Genomic DNA, 21,942 nt, shown 5'->3' on the forward strand with positions numbered 1-21,942 from the left:
TTGGAGGTCCTATTTGGAAAAAAAATTGGGTACATGAAATTTAGAAAACTCCAACCAATAATAGTATTCACATTTGATGAATAGACCTATTTCCCTCCAACTAATCCTCACATTAAATTAATAGTATTCCCATATAATAAATAAACCTATTTTCCTCCCTCCAAACAGCCCCAGCAATAAATTTAATAGTATTAACGTTTAATAAATATAAAAATTCCCCACAACCATCCCAGGAATTAAATAATTAATAGTCACTTTTAATAAATAGACCTCATTTTCCCCAAACAGTGCCACATTCAATTAATAGATCCCAAACCACCCTAGCATTAAATTAAAGGTCCAATCACCCCAAATTAACTTCATAAGCCCCACTATTAAATTAAATTGCCCCATCATCACAACACAAATATAATAGCAATACACACAGAAAACACTGGCCCCTCACTCACACACACACAATACACTGGCCCCTTACTCACACACACACACACACACACACACACACACAATACACTGGCCCCTCACTCACACAAACTGTCACTCACCGGACCGTGAGTGCCTCTTCTTCTGTTATTAGGAACCGTGGCTGTCCGCCATCCTGATGGTCTGCGCATGCGCAGCCTCTATGAACCCTTCAGACCTGTTGCTTTTAGTTAATTGGCTGATCAGGCAACACTCCCTATTTAAAGCACCTGTGGTCATTACCTCGTTGCCTGATCTTGGAGTCTCATTCCCTGTGAGTCTCTGAAGGTGTTCCTGTGTTTCCCCTCGTGTCTTCAGTTCCAGCTGATTCCTGACTATTGCATTGCCGGTTTCCAGACCGCTTCAACTCTCCTGTGTTTCATCGTGTCTTCAGTCCCAGCTGATTCCTGACTATTACATTGCCGGTTTCCAGACCGCTTCAACTCTCCTGTGTTTCATCGTGTCTTCAGTTCCAGCTGATTCCTGACTATTGCATTGCCGGTTTCCAGACCGCTTCAACTCTCCTATGTTTCATCGTGTCTGCAGTTCCAGCTGATTCCTGACTATTACATTGCCGGTTTCCGGACCGCTTCAACTCTCCTGTGTTTCATCGTGTCTTCAGTTCCTGCTGATTTCTGCAAGAATCATCATTGCTTCACTCGTGTCAAGTTCTCTGCCTGTGTGCTACACAGACACGGATTACCGCTACCACTCTCCTGTGGTTTCTACTCGTGTCGGCGTTCAGCCGCTCAGCTATCCCTGTGTTTCTCTCGTGACAGTCTGCTCAACTGAATCGCGGTATGCTTACCTCCTATTGACTTTACTAGTTTATTGCATATCCGCTTGGACTGTGTTCTGCTCATCTACGGAGTCCTCTATCTTAAGAAGATATAGATGCTATTGACTTTGCCTCTTTTGACCTGGATCTCAGTAGTGACTTTGTATCTCTCAAGCAGCGCTTGTCATTTGCTATTGTATTGTATATACCATTTGGGATCAAGTTCCTTGTGCTCTCCGTGTTACCTTCTATGTTCCACTCATCTACACTAGTGCCTATCCTCACCTATAGCAGTGGTACAACTTGCTGAACGCAGACCACTGACTCCCAGTTTCCTATTGGCACAAGTTACAAGTTTCCTCACTATAAGCAGTGGTGCAACTTGCTGTACGCAGACCACTGACTTCCCCGTTACCTACTTGCACCTGGAACCAGTCCCATCACTACAAGCAGTGGTACAACTTGCTGTACGCAGACCACTGACTTCACTACCTCCTATCTATTCCTGGACAACTCCTCTCACTATACCAGTGGTACAACTTGCTGTACGCAGACCACTGACTTTCCTCACGTCTTCACGTCCATCAAGATCCTTGTGTTCATATTGTCCAATCCATAACCAGTTGCTGCTAGTCATAGACTTTCCTTTAGCATCCTCTTACCATCTGCTGATTCTTCTATTCCGCTAGTCACCCTGCTACCAGAGGACCACTGTGTGTATACACTACTCTGGTAAGACTACATCTGGTGATATTCTGGGCAAAGACTCCTAGTGCCCGTGACACAAACACAATACACTGGCCCTTCACTCACAAACACACACACACACACAATACACTGGCCCCTCACTCACACACACAGTACACTGGCTCCTCACTCACACACACAATATACTGGCCCCTCACTCACACACAAAATACACTGGCACCTGCACAGATTCTGCAGCGCTGTACAGAGAACTCACTCACATCAGTCCCTGCACCATTGGGGCTTACAGCCTAAATTCCCTAACATATACACACACACACACAGACTAGCGTCAATTTGTTAGCAGTCAATTAACCTACTAGTATGTTTTTGGAGTGTGGGAGGAAACCGGAGCACCTGGAGGAAACCCACGCAAACATGGGGAGAACATACAAACTCCTCACAGATAAGGCCATGGTCGGGAATTGAACTCATGACCCCAGTGCTGTAAGGCAGAAGTGCTAACCATTTAGCCACCGTGCTGCCTCACTCACACAAAATGCACTGGCCCCTTCTCTCACACAAAATGCACTGGCCCCTTCACTCACACAAAATGCACTGGCTCCTTCACTCACACAAAATGCACTGGCCCCTCACTCACACACACAATACACTGGCTCCTCACACACACACACACAATACACTGGCCCCTCACTGTCACACACAATACACTGGCCCCTCACTCACACACACAATACACTAGCTCCTCACTCACACACACAATATACTGGCCCCTCACTCACACACAAAATACACTGGCACCTGCACAGATTCTACAGCGCTGTACAGAGAACTCACTCACATCAGTCCCTGCACCATTGGGGCTTACAGCCTAAATTCCCTAACATACACACACACACACAGACACACAGACTAGCGTCAATTTGTTAGCAGTCAATTAACCTACCAGTATGTTTTTGGAGTGTGGGAGGAAACCGGAGCACCCGGAGGAAACCCACGCAAACATAGGGAGAACATACAAACTCCTCACAGATAAGGCCATGGTCGGGAATTGAACTCATGACCCCAGTGCTGTAAGGCAGAAGTGCTAACCATTTAGCCACCGTGCTGCCTCACTCACACAAAATGCACTGGCCCCTTCTCTCACACAAAATGCACTGGCCCCTTCACTCACACAAAATGCACTGGCTCCTTCACTCACACAAAATGCACTGGCCCCTCACTCACACAAAATTGCACTGGCCCCTCACTCACACAAAATTGTACTGGCCCCTCACTCACACAAAATTGCACTGGCACCTCACTCACACAAAATTGTACTGGCCCCTCACTCACACAAAATACACTGGACCCCTCATTCACACACAGTATATTGCCCCTTCACTCACAAAAACTGCACTGGCTCCTCACTCACACACAGTATACTGCCTCCTCACTCACACACACTATAACACACACACACACACACACACACACACACACACACAACACACTATATTAACTACACACTATATTAATATACCTCCCATCGCACTTACCTTTCTCCATCCGTGCCGCGCGCTCTGCAGTCTTCAGGCATGGGACGACACCTATCACTTGGTGCACGTCCCATGTGACACAAGAGCTCTCAGTGATAGGCCTAATGTTTGGCCTATCACTGAGCGGGAGTGGGGACAGATCGAAGGATCCACAGCCAATATAGATGTGTTTTGGGCCAGTGTCTCCTGCTCAGTGTCAGGTCCCTCCCCGGGACTAGCCACCAAACAGGAGACACCGGCCCAAAACACACTTTTTCTGACCGGCCCGGGGGCGTATGCCCCCTGCCCCCCCCCCCCCCCCCCCACCCCCTGGGCCAGCCCGCCCCTGGTTCCCACTACTGTACATGGTGATATCTTGTCATCATCCAAATGCTTTCTAGAGACCTGAATACATAAATACATTAAATAGTATTACTCTTCATTAAAAAATCATGTTTAGAATGAGCAAAATATAAAATAATCAAAATGTAGTGCTTTCTTCTTTTTTTGCAAAAAGTTTATTGAAGGATCAAAAGAGAGACATATATAAACAGCTGTCTGAACAACACAGTCGCTGCGTATAGACAGTACATACAGGATAATACAGAGAAACATACAGGTACACAAGCAGTTAAATGGAACTCGTGATCACTCTTCACAGCTGGTGAGATAAATTCTGCATGTATGCACAACTACACTGGTCTTGTTCTGTATGATGGATGTAACGCTCTAATTCTGTCCTTATTCTGTATTTACAGACAAATGTACAGAGATATTTTTATATATACTTGTTGTAATTTTGAAAATCTGCCCCGCAAATGTATAGACAGAGGTATGGAGATATTTCTATTGTTCATTATGATGCACAAACACTAGTATTTATGTTATTCTCTATACAGTGTCATTTAAGATCTAATGATATGTCCATCCCATTATTTGAATACAATTGTGGTTTGTCTGCAACAATCACACTTTTTTAATGTCTTTTTAACTAGTTGTTTTTTGTATATATATATATATATATATATATATATATATATATATCAAAATACAAAAAGACAGGGGCGCCACACATAGTGTAATAATATTTTTACAAGTGGTAATAGAAATCCATATAGTGCTCGTACCAAATATATATTTCAATAAAGCTTCTCTGATGCATGTGGTGATAAGATTCCAACAAGGAACTCCAAATGATCTCAAACGTCAGGACCGAGAAACTTCAAATAGCTGGAACTCAAAAGACAACCACAATAGTGCAACACCATTTAGGGAAATTTCTGATATATTAAAATATTTAATAAAATCGCTGAGCGATCAAAGCAACAAATTGCCCGTACATGGAAATAAAATAAAAACAGCTTATCTGTCCTCCTTAAGATCAAACGTGATCCACATAACACGGGCGTGAGTAGCAATCCCGGCCGGTAAAGGCAACAGCACTCCTGGATGACGTTAATCACAAAGGGAGATCCAGACACTACCCAACGCGTTTCGTCTTAATGAAGACTTTATCAAGGGATAAAGTCTTCATTAAGACGAAACGCGTTGGTAGTGTCTGGATCTCCCTTTGTGATTAACGTCATCCAGGAGTGCTGTTGCCTTTGCCGGCCGGGATTGCTGCTCGTGTTATGGGGATCACGTTTGATCTTAAGGAGGACAGATAAGCTGTTTTTATTTTATTTCCATGTACGGGCAATTTGTTGCTTTGATCGCTCAGCGATTTTATTAAATATTTTAATATATCAGAAATTTCCCTAAATGGTGTTGCACTATTGTGGTTGTCTTTTGAGTTCCAGCTATTTGAAGTTTCTCGGTCCTGACGTTTGAGATCATTTGGAGTTCCTTGTTGGAATCTTATCACCACATGCATCAGATAAGCTTTATTGAAATATATATTTGGTACGAGCACTATATGGATTTCTATTACCACTTGTAAAAATATTATTACACTATGTGTGGCGCCCCTGTCTTTTTGTATTTTGTTATCTAGGTGTGACACTCGCAAACAGGTGTCCTTAGACGTGGGAGCTGCCTATATAAATATAAGTATTTTTTTCTGTATCACTTAGCGCCGTTAAAAGCTCAATTTTTTTTGGGTTAATATATATATATATATGTATATATATATATATATATATATATATATATTTATATATATACTCAGTGGCCACTTTATTCGGTATACCTGTAGACCTGCTCGTTGTGAATGCAATCAGCCAATCATGTGGCAGCATCTCAATGCATAAAGGTATACAGACATAGTAAGGAGGTTCGGTTGTATTTCATACCAAACACCAGAATGGGGAAAGATGTGATCTAAGTCACTTTGACCTTGGAATGATGGTTTGTGCCAGATGGGCTACAGCAGAAGGAGGCTACATTAGGTTTCATTCCTGTCAGCTAAGAACAGGAAACTAAGGCTTCAGTGTGCACAGGTTCACCCAAACTGAGCAGTTGAAGATTGGAAAAACATCCTGACTTGTATCAATGGTGCAGGTTGGTGATGGTATATTTGTGTGGGGAATGTTTTCTGAGCACACATTAGGCCTCTTTATACCAACTGATAGTTTAAATACCACGGCCTATCTGAGTATTGTTGCAGCCCATGTGCCTCCCTTTATGACAGTTTCATAAAGGGAGGCATATATATATATTATATATAGATATATCTATCTATCTATCTATCTATACATTTCCGTGACTTGCTATTGACTGCAAGTTTAGATACTTTTCAAGTTACAGACCTCTATGTGTGTGATAAATATTAACACACACAAGCAGCTCACAGCCTCCCTCTAGGTCACTGAACACTCCCTCTTATTCAGAGTTGTCCAATCATCCCGTTCTAAGCATAGAAAAGCGGAACAGGGGGAGTGAATGGGTGGGGTACATAGCCAGAGTACAGTTAGGCGTTGCACGCACCTTATGTTGTATGTAGTGGTGGAGGTAGATGCAGATACGGCTCTTTGGCTTCCTCCCTGGTGCCCGGACCTTGCTGTGCCTGTAAAAAATAAATAAATAAAAATACGAGAAACAAATTGCAATGGTCCCTCCCCCAATAGAGAAAACAGCACTAGTGCTGTCAGCCTGGGCTGGTATTGGCAAAATTGGAGAGACAAAAAGCATGTGGGTCCCCCCCAAAATGCTAATATCAACACTAGGCTATGCGGACCCAGGCAGGTGTCACTATATCAGGAAAACCTGCAGAGCAGGATCCTTACAACATAGTACCAACCAGCCCTAAGCCAGCCAGCACAGGGCTTAATTCCCTAGGGGGATCAAGTCCACAAAACAAAGGCACCCCCCCTAGGGTAAATGACAGATGTGGGGTGTTTATAATTACATTTTATATAGAAAATACAACTTTTGCATTTATTAATAACACTGTCAAGACACTATTCTCTCTTGTGTATATGACACTTCCTTACATTATAGTGTGTACAAATAGGGTAAAGTGACATTTGCATTTACTACTAACACTGTTAATCCGCATCTCAGCACTGTTGTCCGGCGTCAGTGTACACATTTGTATGCCTTTTGAGTTGGACATATCTTAAGATACGTGTGACTCAATTGTCGAAGTCAGCAAATTGGATAAAGTCATTTCAATTAAAGTCTAGCAAACTTGGTTGTCTTTGTCTGAAAAGATGCGTACGGTACGCTATGTCGTACAAGGGCACGCTACGGCGTGAAAGGGCGTACGCATCCACTACACGTGGCAGCAACAGTAATTGGTCTTTTACCATACATTTGCACAAACACGCATACTTATAAAATAGTACACATTATTGGTAGTTGCAACACATAGTCAGTTATGTCGAAATATAGTAGTATTTATATGTTATATCAGAGTTACATGCATATTAGTGAAATACACAGAACGGGTTAAAGGAATAACATCATGAGTGGTATCATAATGAACCTTGTTACATATCCTACTGTTTGGTGCGCTCTGCGAGGGAATCGCAGAGTGCATACGCAAGTTATGAATGATAGGGAATTATGAACTACTTAAGAGTAAGGAATTCTGGCGGGAAGAGCAGAGCATACCCCCTGCAGAGATGACCCCCTCCTTTGGATTCCTTAGGATGAACCAGCCAATGATTGACGACCCCTTGGACATTCCTGAGACCCGGACCAATAGATGCAAGCCATACCATCTTCATTGTATTACTGTACTTGATTGTGTATATAAGCAGCAGCTTGTGATCCAGAGTGCAGACATCTTGTCCCCAGACTTCAGGATTGAATGACTGCACTGGATCCAGAGCGCCTGCGATAAGTAACGGCTGTATTTACTATTACTTCGCTTGAGCATATTTTTTCCACTTATTGCGAATAAATCTTTGTGCGTTGGAAACACAAATCGAGGTTCGACAATCGTTATTGGTTAGCGACAATACGCACATAACAATTGGGGGCTCGTGAGCTTTGGAGGTTTCGTTGCCGATGATACGCAAGACCAACGGATTTCGGTTCCTCAACAAAGGGTGGAGACGCGTCATAAACGGGTAAGAACGCATGGTGTTCAAAACCTGAATTTTACTCTGTGTTGTGAAACCGAATGTCCGTTTTGCATTATCTAGGGCACGCTAACTAGAACCTAGGGACAAAAGAGAAAACTGTTTCTTTTTTCTGTCATTGTGCGTTTTAACTGTATTGCATTGTTTAGCGTATGTGTACTTCCTGCTGTGCGTACGCGAACTTCCGGTAAACTTGCCACGTGGTTAAACAATCGTTTTGATAGTTATTATACATGCATAGTATAATTACTTGTGAAAGCCTCTGAGACATTATTACTATTGTTGGGAACTTTTGATTTTCTGCGCAGAAAAGGTGTATAGTGTGTGATGTTGTAACGTAGATACACTGTTTTATTGTTGAGGTGCTCAGTTGCTGTCTGACGAGGCGGATTGCCCAACTGAAGGACGGTATACAGGGCAGGTATACCGAATGCGAAAACTGGGTTTTCGCAAAGCGCTACCAATAGATCGCAAGGTTTGCTAATAATTAGTATTGGTAGGCAGTGCGATCCGGTCGCACCGTTAGTGCGAATTGGTGAAGCAGCTAGGAGGAATTATACTGGAAAGGCAGGTTGATTGTATCGACTTTGCGCTCCCAGCGATAATAAACTCAGCAGATTTTGTGGTTTAGCCAGGGTATTGAGGAGCTGATAGCCCTTGGGGCCCACAGTGATATTTCTGTATTAGGGAAAAGCGAGTGAACGCGGCTAAAGGAAATACGTTCACCGAGGATTATAGATCTCTAGCGGTGAGTATAGCAACAGAGTTGAAATTATTAGGTGGAAAGAACAGAGCATTGCGGTGTGTCTGTATTTCACATTTGGCCGGAAGGAACAGAGCATTGCGGTGTGTCTGTGTTCCGGGTAGAAGGTATATTGTTCAACATGGGTGCTAAGCATACGCTAGAGATGGTCAGTGTACTGCCTAAGGAAGGCCCTATTGGTTCAGCGAGGTTTCTCATGTGTAAGAAGTATGGTGCATATGCAACTGTGTATTGTGACACGTGGGTCGGGATGACCAAAGCTTGTGATAGGCCTTTCCCAACAATAGGGAGTTTTAATGCAGAGGTACTGAATACTGTAAAAGATAAAATATGGTTGATCAAGTCAACGAAAAAGAGAAATAGACATAATGATTGTTTAAAATTGTGGCAAATGGAAGGTAACACGTGGCAGAGCAGCGAATACAAACCGGAAATAGGCGTGGCGAAAAGCGCGCGCAAGGCGGATGTAACCATTGAGAAGCGTGGCGAACTCAGCGCAAGCGCGCCCCCGCCACCTTATGTGGCGGGAGGGGTAAGTACAGCCGTTGTTAAAACTGAAAATAGAAAAATTACTAAGTTGTACCCTGTTTTAAATCAGTTTCAATCAAGTGTATCTGAAAACGAAGATGAACCCACTGTGATTTCGGCCATTGCCCATGCTGTTAATGTACTAGAGGCTCAGCGCAAGTATGAGAAAATGGCTGAGATAGGTGAGAGTAGCGTGATCACTAGGAGTGAAAGTGTTCTAAATCTAGGGCCTGTAAATCCTGTAGCGTCCCCTGAAGTTAGTGTACCAGAGGGTGTGTTCCCGGTCCGCACAATATCAGTTCCCAATGGGAAACCGGATAAGGATGGTGTAGTTCCTTTAAGAAATGTTACAATGCATTGTCCCTGGACTAGATCAGAATTACGTTCCATTATGACTGAATTCCCAGATCCTAGAAAAGAGTTAGCTAAATGTCAGAAATTTGTTAAAGACTTAGGGAATGCTCATGAACCAACCAGTAAGGATTGGCGGGTAGTGTTGAGGGCGTGTCTTCCTCCCAATACTAACATACAAAAATTTATTGGAGATTGTTTGTTGGAGGAAGATGACACCCTGACTGATGAGATTAACCAACGGAATATAGAACAAATTGTCAAACACTTAGCCATCTGTTTTCCAGTAGTAGTAAATTGGAGTAAGATTTTCACCATTAAACAAAAGGATAGTGAAACTGCCTCAGATTACTTTGCTAGAGCTATAACAGCGATTGCACGATTTACTGGGATATCCAACATAAGTGAGGACCCACATCACAGAGAGGTAGCTGTAGGGGTACTGATGGATGGCCTTAGGGAAAATTTAAAGACGAGAGTACAAACCACATTACCTAATTGGAGAGGCGTCACGGTAGACTTCCTTAGGGAGTCTGCTGTGGAGCATGACAAGAACCTTTTTAGAAAAAGGGAAGAGAAAAGTGATAGGTTAATGACGGTAAGTATACAGGCTCTAGAAGGGGTGCATACACAACCACCAGCATACAACCCATATAACAGGAAACCTAAAGTGATCAGGTGTTTCAACTGTAACGAGGAAGGACATTACAAGAGAGATTGTAATAAAGAAAGACCCAATACACATAGGGGTGGGTCACATAGATATCCTCCAAGAAAGGATTCACATAGACTAGAAGACTCACATCTACCCGCGCATATTACGGCAGCAAATGCTGCGCGGGAAATCAATAGTCAGCGCTAGGGGTCAGGTCATACCTGTAGTCTACAGCCAGTGAGGTTAACTGAGAGTCAGAGTGAAGAACCAACAATGATAGTTGACATAGCTGGCAGGAAACAAACTTTTCTTGTAGATACAGGGGCGGCCCGATCTGTGATAACCTTTCCTTTCAATCTACAGGTGACCAGCAAAACTATTCCAGCTATGGGGGTGACGGGAAAAGTGTTACATTATCCTCTAACTAAACCCGCCGAAGTTACTATCGGGCCTCTGCATACTAAGCATTCGTTTCTCTTGGCTGCAGCGGCTCCTACTAACTTGCTAGGGAGAGACTTGTTATGTAAAATGGGATGTGTCATATACTGTACTTCAGATGGTGTGTTCCTAGATATACCCGAGAAGGTTGCACATGAGGTACAGGACATATTGGACACCCCTCCAAGGTTAATGTTACACTCTCCTGTTATAGAACAAAGTCCATCTCAAGTAAAGGGGATTTTGCTGGAAATACCAGGTTCCCTATGGACCAGAGATGGACAGGACACTGGACTGATGGCAAACGTAGCCCCTGTCATGGTCAATCTAAAAAGTGGTAGGATAGCTCCAAAAATCCCACAGTATCCATTAAAACCGGAGGTGGAACTAGGGGTATATCCTGTTATTGAGAGGCTGTTACAACAAGGGATTTTAATTCGTACAGCCAGTACAGCAAATAGTCCCATTTTCCCTGTGAAGAAGAGTGGGGGGAGGGGCTATAGATTAGTCCAGGACTTAAGGGGAATTAACAAAGTTGTTGAGAGCCAATTCCCCGTAGTGCCGAATCCAGCTGTCATCCTCATGCAGATTCCACCGTCTGCCAGTCATTTTACTGTCATTGATCTATGTTCTGCTTTCTTTTCAGTCCCTCTTCACCCTGACTGCCAATACCTTTTTGCATTCTCCTACAGGGGAGTGCAATACACATGGACCAGACTACCCCAGGGGTTCATTGACAGCCCCAGTATTTTCTCCCAAGCCTTACATGACTGTTTGCAATCCTTTCAACCCCACAATGGGTCTGTTCTAATTCAATATGTGGACGATTTGTTGTTGTGCTCTGATTCTTTTATGTCATGTTTACATGATACTAAATTGTTGTTGCTTCATCTTTCACAAACAGGGCACAAGGTGGCAAAGGATAAATTACAGCCATGTCAGACTAAGGTCAAATACTTAGGACACTGCCTCACTAAGGGGCTAAGACACCTGACAACCGACAGAATTGAGGCCATACAACACATGACCCTGCCGCAGAGCCAGAAGCAGATTCGTACTTTCTTGGGGATGTGTGGATACTGTAGGTCCTGGATCCCAGGTTTTTCTATTCTGGCATTACCATTGCAGGAGCTAGTCTCTTCCTCAAAACCAGAACGTGTCATACACACAGAAGAGTCGGAGCAAGCGTTCTTTAATCTTAAAGATAGTCTGACAAGAGCACCTGCATTGGGAATACCTGATTATGAAAAGCCTTTTGAACTATTTTGTACAGAAGCTGATGGCTGTGCAGCAGGTGTCCTCACACAGAAACATGGTGACGCTAGCAGACCGGTAGCATACTACAGTGCACAATTAGACAATGTGGCAAGGTCACTCCCAACATGTCTCAGAAGTGTAGCAGCAACGGCCCTTCTAGTAAGTAAGAGCGAGGATGTAGTATTAGGACATAATTCAACCATCTATACACCCCATGCTGTATCAGCTCTGTTAAATTCAGCCCAAACCAGACATGTTTCTTCAGCTAGATTCACAAAGTGGGAACTAGCCCTGATGGCACCCTCAAACATCACCATCAAACGATGTAGCACCCTAAATCCAGCTACATACCTTCCGTATGTGTCTCAAGAGACACAAAGGGTGGGAGGTGAGGAGACCCTGGTTGATGATGAGTTAGGCAAGAATACTGACACGCATGACTGTATGGAACACCTGAATCAGACCTTTACTGCAAGGCCCGACATATGTGACACCCCCTTAGAAAATGTAGATTTTACGTTTTATACAGACGGAAGTTGCCATAGACAGACAGAGACAGGAGAGCTATGTACTGGTTACGCTGTTGTAGACGATCAGGATGTGGTAGAAGCTGAACCCCTTGGTCCACCTCACTCAGCCCAGGTGGCGGAACTAGTAGCACTAAGGAGAGCGTGTGAATTGGCAGAGGGTAAATCAGCCAACATATATACTGACTCTAGGTACGCCTTCGGGGTAGTGCATGATTTTGGGGCCCTTTGGCGTCTTAGAAACTTTACGACAGCAGCAGGTACACCAGTGGCACACTCACAACACATAAAAGGACTTCTGACAGCGATACAGTTACCCAGAACAGTAGCCGTCATAAAGTGCAAAGCCCATACCTTTGAAGAAGACCCAGTGTCATTGGGCAACAACAGGGCAGACGAAGCTGCTAAATGGGCAGCAGGGCAACCTATGACTGTATCGACCGAGACTATGATGGTTTTTCAGACATTAGACACGCAGAAATTAATTGAAATGCAAGATTTGTGTTCCCTGCAGGAGAAGGCGGTCTGGAAGGCGAAGGGATGTGGTTAAGAGTCCTCAGGACTCTGGAGGGATGGACAAGGTAAGCCTGTAGCTCCCCGAACATACTATCCAAGCCTGGCTGAAGCAGCACACGGCCTGACTCACCTGGGTAAAGAAGGTATGTGCAAACTGGTGAGAGCATACTGGTGTGCTCCCGGATTTTCCTCTCAAGCTGGTAAGAAAGCAATGTCATGTCTTACTTGTTTGAGGAAAAATGTTGGGAAAACTATTCCAACTGAGCCATCCCACATCCCTCCTACAGACGGACCTTTTCAGGTAATACAAATTGACTATATCCAACTACCACCGTGCAGGAATCTGAAGTATGTGTTAGTGTGTATTGATGTGTTTTCCGGTTGGGTAGAAGCATATCCGGCAGCCACTAATACTGCTGTGTTCACTGCAAAGAAAATTGTACAAGACTTTGTGTGTAGGTTCGGTATCCCTAGAATCATTGAAAGTGATAGGGGTACCCATTTTACTGGTGATGTCTTCCAAAATATGTGTAAACTCATGGGAATCAGTAGCAGACTTCACACCCCTTACCGACCACAAGCCAGTGGTAAGGTGGAGAGAGTAAACGGTACTATCAAGAACAAACTAGGTAAGATAATGGCTGAAACTGGGTTGGCATGGCCTGAGGCTTTGCCGTTGGTCCTCCACAGCATTCGAACCACTCCTAGACCTCCTCTTAATCTGTCCCCCTTTGAGATACTGTTCGGACGACAACCTCATTTGATCGTGAGTCCACAAGACGACTTAAAGTGTAATAATGAAGTGACTGTACAATATCTTATAAGAATGAGTAGACAGCTGAAACAACAACAACAAAAACTAAAAATGCTGTCACCTGGTATGCCAGAAACGAACTGTCATGATGTTGAACCTGGAGACTATGTTATGATCCGCAATTTCTTACGTTCAGGTTGTTTAACAGACCGTTGGGAAGGCCCGTACCAAGTGCTGCTGACCAGTACTACATCACTGAAGGTTGCAGAGAGAGACACTTGGGTCCATTCCACCCACTGCAGGAGAGTCCATAATCCGGAGAAAGTGCAAGACAAGACTCAGACCGACGACATAGAGCTGTCACTTGTGAGCCTGTTCCGGGAGACCTAAAGCCTGCAGTTAAGACACCTGAACCAGAGACGTTGCCTCAAGAACTATCTTTCCAGCGATGGAGTGGCGGTTTTTGTTTTTCTTTTGTTCCAGGATTTTCCTTGTTTTTACTTTTTCTAGGACATTCTATTTTTGTGAAGGAGAATGGAGGATGGAGGAGAGTTCTGGGAGTGATACGGATGAAATGGAGGCCGAAGAAAAGTTAATAGGATATCCTGAGCAGCCCATTATCAAACTTGGTCCAGGGGTTATGAAAAGGTCTGCTAGCTCAGGAACTCGGAGGCAGTGTGAGGGGCTATTGTCTGATGAGTATTGTATCTGCAAGTTCTGCAACTCCCTAGTTGATGAGAGATGCATCCAACGATGCCAGTCCCCCAGTACTCTGAATATAGGCGGGCATCCTTTGGAGGATTATCACTCCCTGGTGGGTAAGGTGCTAAACCAAACTGAGTGTTGGGTGTGCTCTCACGTGCCTCAGGGGCAGCATAACATAGGACTAGTGCCATTCCCGCTAAACATATCCGAAGTACTCGAATTAAGGGGTGGGAGGCCCATAGAAGGGAGGTACAATAACACTAGGTCCCCTAGTCTGACGCTTCGACAATACTCCATAGGCAGATCGTTGCTATGCCTAAACATATCTCATGCAAAGCGCCTGGAGAATTGGGAGGCTGACCTATCAGATCAGACAATGGCTCGCCACACTCATTTTAGAGAGAGACTCACAAGGTCACTACTAGGCAGGAATGCTGATGGAAGTCACAAGTTAGGGCGTATAACCAAACATAAGAAGGTATCTATTGGAAAAGTCTCTACAGATAAATGTGAAAATATCATTAATGCCGACACGTGTCTAGAGCAGATGGAGACACTAGGCATGGGTAGTTTTATCAAAACTCTGTGTGATATAATTCATGGGCATACTGTTCCTTATGTTCTCCCTGATGATGTGTATTTTGTTTGTGGGAGGAAAGCTTATTCCTGGGTGACTCCGAGTTCCAAGGGCTTGTGTTTCTTAGCTAAACTGGTTCCTGAAATCATGACTATTACTCATGAAGAAATGGTAGATATTCACAAGACTACATCACCACCATACATACACACACAGTATGAACACCGTGGCAAGAGAAATATGATTCCTGGTGAGGAACCCATAGCTACAAAATTGATTAGTGAAACTGCTGGTTTCCAAGTTATGGTTGCTCTAGATCTCACCAGGACCGCTCGGGGAACATTAAACTTTAAATATATCCAAGACCTAGCTAAATTAATAGATAATATCACCGAGATGTATGATGACACTTTCAGGTATACTGGAAGGGAGCTACAAGCGTACAAGAAGGAGTTGGTGCAACATAGACTGGTACTAAATTATCTCACCTCTATTACTGGTGGGTACTGTGTGACACTGGCCACCCAGTTCGGTGTCAAATGTTGCACGTACATTACTAATAATACGGAAGACCCTAAAGAGGTTATAGACCGGAAGATGGATGAAATTTTGCAGCTGAAATGGGAATTTCGAAAGAGCCATAATTCTTCGTTATATGAGGTCGGGGAAAAGGTGGCGGGTTGGTTCTCATGGTTGAACCCAGCAAAATGGTTCTCCGGTCTGGGGGAGTGGGTACAGGAAATGGTTGCTAGTGTAGGTAAGCTCCTTCTCCTTATACTGGGTGTCATCTTAGCAATTGGTTTAGTTGTCAAATGTGTTCCTACTGTGTTGAAGTGTGGAAAACGGTCTCATAAGAGTAACACTGAGAAAGAGACTGAAAGGGTGGTACCAGATACCGAGATCATGATCTGTGAAGAAGTATTGTATAATCCTGAACTTGAAACGGTGATTGGGTGATAGTTTATTACACTATCAAAGGGTGGAACTGTCGAAGTCAGCAAATTGGATAAAGTCATTTCAATTAAAGTCTAGCAAACTTGGTTGTCTTTGTCTGAAAAGATGCGTACGGTACGCTATGTCGTACAAGGGCACGCTACGGCGTGAAAGGGCGTACGCATCCACTACACGTGGCAGCAACAGTAATTGGTCTTTTACCATACATTTGCACAAACACGCATACTTATAAAATAGTACACATTATTGGTAGTTGCAACACATAGTCAGTTATGTCGAAATATAGTAGTATTTATATGTTATATCAGAGTTACATGCATATTAGTGAAATACACAGAACGGGTTAAAGGAATAACATCATGAGTGGTATCATAATGAACCTTGTTACATATCCTACTGTTTGGTGCGCTCTGCGAGGGAATCGCAGAGTGCATACGCAAGTTATGAATGATAGGGAATTATGAACTACTTAAGAGTAAGGAATTCTGGCGGGAAGAGCAGAGCATACCCCCTGCAGAGATGACCCCCTCCTTTGGATTCCTTAGGATGAACCAGCCAATGATTGACGACCCCTTGGACATTCCTGAGACCCGGACCAATAGATGCAAGCCATACCATCTTCATTGTATTACTGTACTTGATTGTGTATATAAGCAGCAGCTTGTGATCCAGAGTGCAGACATCTTGTCCCCAGACTTCAGGATTGAATGACTGCACTGGATCCAGAGCGCCTGCGATAAGTAACGGCTGTATTTACTATTACTTCGCTTGAGCATATTTTTTCCACTTATTGCGAATAAATCTTTGTGCGTTGGAAACACAAATCGAGGTTCGACAATCGTTATTGGTTAGCGACAATACGCACATAACACAATGTACATGTAAGTATATAAATTTTGCATTAGTATTTTTAGAGATATTTGTCATTCTCATCAGTCCCTGCCCAGCTTACAGTCTGAATTCCCTAACACACACACAGGTCAATTTTGATGGCAGCCAATTAACCTACCAGTATGTTGTTGGGTTGTGGGAGGAAACCGGAGCACCCGGAGGAACCCCACACAAAAAGGGGCGAACATACAAACTCCACACAGATAAGGCCTTTGTTGGCAGTCAAACTCATGACCCCAGTGCTGTGAGGCATATGTGCTAACCCCTATATTGAGTAGACGCTTAGTGCCTCTGGAATGGTCACGAAGTCACTCTGCGTTACCACAACATGGCGAATGATAGCTAGAATATGATAGGTTGCAATAGGCAATATCTCCACTATTTCAAACCTGCAGTTTAGTAAACATACCCCAATGTGTTTCCCTTTTGCGTGACAGACTAGATATCCCTCTTTGAGACTTTCAATATTTGTGAGAAACTTCATTATTCTTTATACTACTATAATGTACTGTACAGTCTGTGCAGATTATTATTTGTATAGTGTGTTGAGGCACTAAACAGTTCTACTTCTCTTTTCCATACGCTGGATAAAAATCCTTTCTTTTAGTAGCTGTGTATATTCTGGAGAACTAGATAATTAGTTTATAGGGTAAATTAATGGACTGCTATAATAGTATGAAAGTAAATCTAGACATATCATAATCTCGAAAGCCTCCTTTAATTAAAAACTGGTTTTGTCTGTTTTTTTCTACATATATTCATAAAAATATGGAGTAGTGTAAAACAAAAATAAAAGCAGTTATTCAGACTAAACTATAACCAATGTGTAAGCGAGTATATAGTCTACAATCAGCATATAACTAACTGTACAATGCCGAGCACCAGCTTGCATTGCATGAACATACCATGTGGCTGTGTCCAGCAGGGGTCCACATTCCCCCAATCCGTACTGTAGTAGATCCAGTTCACACCTCCTCACATAACATCACTTTCCCACAGCCCGCAGTCTTGAATGAATCCCTGCTGGGGCTCCGCCCTCTCGCACAGAGAGACTGGTTGGCTTTGTTGCTATTTGCTTCAAACGTAAGCTGTGATTAGGTCCTGAAGCTGTCAATCAGAACAAAGTCCCAGCCCCTTCCCCGGCAGGTCAATGAATTGACAGAGCTCAGAGCTCAGGCAGCTGTGAAACCTGGGAAGTGGGTCCTGGCTTTTGGTGCTGCTGCTGATACTAAATTGTTCTACATAATCTCAGTCTTCTGAGGGAAATCGAGATAATTAATTTACACCACAGCCCTCTTGTCCCTAGCATGTGTTGACTTACAAGGGTGAGTTAAAGGAATTTATACATTTTAAGTGCATTAAACCTACAGCTCCTGTGTACAGTGTATCACGATGACTAATTTGTAGAAGTGTTTAGTGTATATATGTATGTATGTGTGTGCATTGTTTTTACCACATGCCACTGTAAGATGTTTGTAGATTTTATTATGTATGTTTATTATTTCGAATTACAGTCATGGGTCTCAGCATGGTCCACATCTGTTTAAATGGTAACCCTGTGCTTGATGATGTGACTGGCAGGTATAGCTTTGTGAAGTTCAGTGTTAATCTTGAACTTCTCCCATGAATGAGACAAGTAGGGGGGGTCTGATCTTTGTTAGTGTCTGGGTCTGCAGCCTTCATTTGTCTAGGTCTGTGTGCTTGTCCTTAAACTTTACGATCTCTCAGCTACAGCCCTGTGAATGCAGATTCTTCACTTGCTGCTGCCATTGCTGCTTTACAACCCAAGTGAAACCCATCTGTTAAAACATAACACTCAATGGTGAATGAAAAGGCCAAGGAAATACTCAGGAGTGCTTTGACTTTTAACATCTTCTATGTTTACTGTGTTGTGTAAAAGCAACACACATTTCAGTCTGACTGTGTCAAACAATCGCATTGAAGAAGCAGTAATACAGTCTGAAGTGACAGTATGATCTCTTATCTGCAACAGATATAATTATGTGTTGTCACATCATGGAGAAAGTTTTATAACAGAAATGCATATTTTTACTAGTGTTGCAAATATGACTTTTGTGCATTTAAATATTTGTTATGTTTAAGTCTAAGATGCTTCACTGTATACATAGGTGTCTGTATGTATGTGCCAGACTATTCTTTGTAATGCTTTTCTACTGCAATATTTAGTAAATAGTAATGATCAAGCTATGCAAACTACAGCCGGCACCAGCTGCAGTGCTCTGTTGGTTTATAGGGCTGTCACAATGCTGGCAGCAACAGTCTCCATTGTGGATCTCATTGATGTACCATTTAGATTACATTGCTTGTGTCATCAGATGTATACATTTGATGCCCCTGGAGCAATTAGCTATATTCCATGTTAACCTTGCAGTGATTCTTTCAAACTTTAAATAAGCATTATTTGGAACAGTGTATTATTAGTACAGTTATTTGCAAATATGAAATAAAATGCATACTCCGATGTGGTAACTTTGTGTAAAGAGAAAAATGTATCAGGACATTGTAAAAATGACTTAAACCAACTTGATTCTCCCCAGTTTCCCAGTGATGGAATATATTAACATAGTGAATGCCAAAGTGTACATATATTAAATCTTGGTTTGAAATTTTACCACATAAATCGATTTAATGTAAAAACAACAGTGCATCGTTAATAAAGCCTCAGTCAGTCCATTGCCCTTGATAAATGATTTGTAAAGAGTGGAATGAGAAACATAAGGTCATCATCTATCTTATTACCTGCATAGTCTACTTTCTGTCATATGGGTAATTGGCTGGAAAATATTGTCTAATACTTTGATATAAACTATGCCCTGTGCAGCTGTAATCTAGCTTAAGCTCTCATATATGCAAACCTCCTTATCAATGCTCTTAGCTGCGAGCGCTTGACAGATTAGTAAAGGAGCTCTGCCAAGTGTGACTTGGTAATAAGTCACAATATAAACTCCAAAACATTTGCACATAGAGGTAATTTGTGACTACATAAACTACTAATGCCTGTCAAACAGTGGGATGTTGTGCAGATGACCTTGAGAACCTCATTTCTAATTTCTAGTCCTAAAGTGTGTGCATTGCATAGAAAATTGTAGAAAGGCCACTATCATTCAATGTGTGCATAATACGGACCCATTCTTTTTACTAATTAGTAAGTTGCCTCATTCATTAAACAATAAAAATGTATCTTTTGATCAACTAAAAATACATAATTGATCAACTGTAAATGTGTTTACCTTCTGTGCATATTTTTAGCTCATGTGTTGGATGGGGTGTGAATATTTCTGCTCATTGTCTGGGTGGAGCAAAACGAAATAATGAATGCAGTCTGGGTTATCTGGTGTCATAGTGTAAATATAAAGTTGATTGATTAAAATTAAAGCAAATTAAAGTGTCAGGTTTAATCGTTGTTTTGGTGATATCCCTTCATCTTTTAGAATTGCACAACATTTAGTCATCTCTTGTTTACTTGTTCAGTAGTAATTTCCATTACTCATTGGTACATAGATTTATTTTCCCCATCACACTACTCTATGTCACACTATTGTATTCTAATGTTTTCAATTCTGTGAAATATTGATACAGATTTAGGGGCCTATTTATCAAACGTTTCTCCCCTGTAAAATCTCCGAAAACTGTTGTTTAGTGTTTGATTAAACACTTAATTGGTATTTATGATTGTAGCATCGCAGCAGATATCATTAGCTTTACATCTCTTATCATTTTACTGAGCACTTCCCATAACCGTGTATGGGGAGTGCTCAGTAACGCTATTTAACAATAAATGAAATTAACTTTTCAATCATGTTAATGTACACCAGCTTGAGCTATCATAATTGAAAAGTTTCAGTGCTGTCAGCTCTGCTCCGAAGAGTAGAGCTGGTCAGCGCATGTGTGGAGGGATTACATGATCCCTCCCTGTCACTCACCGCTCAGGGTTTTTCGGAACTGCTGTTCCTGTGTTGCTTTTTTAATAAATATGAGAAATAGTTTGATCCTTATCAATGCGATAAGGATTGAAAACTATTTTTCATTTTTGGTGACTGTTGATAAATGTGCCCCTTAGGGTCCTATTTATCATGGAGTGGTAAGTCTAAATTCAGATGAAAAGAGCTTATTTCCCGCTTCACCCTGTTTATTACAGATTTCTCCAGCGTTAATCTTATTTTTGCAGATTATCGCCGTTCCCCATAGAGCTCTAATGATTCAATTCAACAAATGCTGCTTGTATCCTTATCAGGCGAATATTTAATGCTGTCTGTGGTTGGCATCAACCCGCTATTTGCATATATTTCTGGCCCGTTGAAGAGGGAGCTTTTCCCGATTCCTGCATGATCCTCCTTCCTGCCCTGTGCAAGAGGCTGGTGACAAACATACCTAGAGATATTACAAATTAAGATAAAAACCTGGAGAGACAAACTATAAAATATTATAATATTAATAATGCTTAGATCCATTGTAAGGTATTGGTGTCAAACAGAGATAACACAGACAAGTGAATATGCATTGCACAAAATACATAACACACTGACCATGTGTAGACTTTCTCTAATGCCATTGGTATTGTATGCAAATAAGAGGGAGGGTGCCGATGTAGCAGATATAGTGATTTAAAATAAAGATAACTATCGCTATTTGTAAATATGACATATTTATACTGGCCTGTTCTGAACATATTTAGTAATATGGGCACATACATGAAATTAAACATACAGCCCTTTGCTCTCGGCATATTTACATTTACTAACATGAATGGGACATACTAAAGCACTGGGTTTACTAATGTATAATAGACTATTTAGACACAGACTGCAATGTAACAATGGGAGTCATAGCTGGGGCACAGGGGAGAAGGTGGTTATTACATACCAACAAATCAACTTCTGTCATTTTTGCAGCTTAGAGAAGCAATTATCTGATTGGCTGCTATACTCTCTGCTCTTTACTGTGCATATTATATTTATTTTTGATAAATTACCCCCAAGTTCTGACTCCTACAACTAGTACTACCCTAATAAAA

The 21,942-nt window shown here is 42.3% G+C and overlaps 1 protein-coding gene and 1 long non-coding RNA gene across 4 annotated transcripts in view; one reads left to right on the plus strand and one right to left on the minus strand.

Moving 5' to 3' along the window:
* LOC142097225 (uncharacterized) overlaps positions 1-17,902 on the minus strand; it is a 43,660-nt gene extending 25,758 nt beyond the window's left edge. For both annotated transcript variants that reach the window (XR_012678151.1, XR_012678152.1), the window contains exons 1-2: positions 17,813-17,902; positions 6,391-6,469 (exon numbers count right to left, since the gene is read on the minus strand). This is a non-coding gene — a long non-coding RNA (uncharacterized LOC142097225). The remainder of the gene's footprint in view (positions 1-6,390; positions 6,470-17,812) is intronic.
* A 152-nt stretch (positions 17,903-18,054) lies between these two features.
* The window catches only part of MARCHF3 (membrane associated ring-CH-type finger 3), a 169,154-nt gene continuing 165,266 nt past the window's right edge, over positions 18,055-21,942 (plus strand). For both annotated transcript variants that reach the window (XM_075178905.1, XM_075178914.1), the window contains exon 1: positions 18,055-18,232. The gene's annotated coding sequence lies outside the window, so the exon portion shown is untranslated. The remainder of the gene's footprint in view (positions 18,233-21,942) is intronic.

The sequence above is a fragment of the Mixophyes fleayi genome, chromosome 1 (genome assembly GCF_038048845.1).
Source record: "Mixophyes fleayi isolate aMixFle1 chromosome 1, aMixFle1.hap1, whole genome shotgun sequence".
Taxonomy (NCBI): Eukaryota; Metazoa; Chordata; class Amphibia; order Anura; family Limnodynastidae; genus Mixophyes; species Mixophyes fleayi.